The sequence below is a fragment of the Zonotrichia leucophrys genome, chromosome 6, assembly GCF_028769735.1.
Source record: "Zonotrichia leucophrys gambelii isolate GWCS_2022_RI chromosome 6, RI_Zleu_2.0, whole genome shotgun sequence".
Classification (NCBI taxonomy): Eukaryota; Metazoa; Chordata; class Aves; order Passeriformes; family Passerellidae; genus Zonotrichia; species Zonotrichia leucophrys.
Window position 1 is genome coordinate 19,376,844 of NC_088176.1, and position 980 is coordinate 19,377,823.

Consider the following 980-nt stretch of genomic DNA (forward strand, 5'->3'; position numbering starts at 1 on the left):
TAAAAGTTGGCACAAACCCTTTAAGCTTCTGCTTGTGTGGTTATTGAAAGCACAAACCTGCTTGATTCTGAAGATTCTGAAATCAAGTGCCAGCAGCCCAGGTAAAGGTAAGCATCCTTAGAAGCACCAGCACAAGGCAGTCCGAGTTAGAACAGAGGCTGAAGTTTGGAAGAGTAGTTCATGTTCCTCACTTAAATATCAGACACCTGGCTTCTCAGAACAACAAAAGGCCACACACACAGTAGGAAGAGGATAAGAAGCCCCCTCTGTGTTCTCTGTCTGCATGTACCCAGTGCAGCAGGAAGGTTGAGCCTCTTCTGGCTCAGGCTTCCCCACTGTGCTGGACGGGGCCAGTGCCTTTGGGCTCCCACAGCCCAGGGCAAGGGAATTCCCCCCCAGGCTCTCTGGCTCCAAGCAGTGGTCCCCAGGGCAGCTGCCAGGTGCAGCAACTTGCCCTGCTCAGCTTCTGTTGGGAAGGCTGTAAAACAGAGGTGGCCCTCCTGAGCTCTACAGGCACCTGGAAAAGCTGCTGCTTCAGCCAATGCAGAGAGAGGCAGCAGATCCCTCCAAGGGCCCAAGGAAGCTCCACATACAGCAGGGGAGCAGGACATCTCTACCCAGTGCAATCACCTTTCCCTTCATCAAGTGCAAGCTCCAAGGGAAAGCACAACTCCAATACTTTATTTTCCTCTTTAGATAGAAAAAAATATCTTCACAACAAACTGTCCTACCAGGAAGAATAGGACAGGCAAATCTGACATAACCCATGTTCTGCAGTGTCGTCAGCATGCAGAGAGAAAGCAAGTTCTCTGCTAAGAATGGATCCTCACTAGGACACTGTAAGAGGTCTCTCACAAACCAAGCTAATAAATGGCTCAGCTTTTGCCAAAGCCTCTTCCACAGTTCAGTTGCTTCTGAAAGTATTTGTGAGCAGATGCTGAAAGCAGTCACAAGTGTCAGCTCACCCTCACTGTAACAGA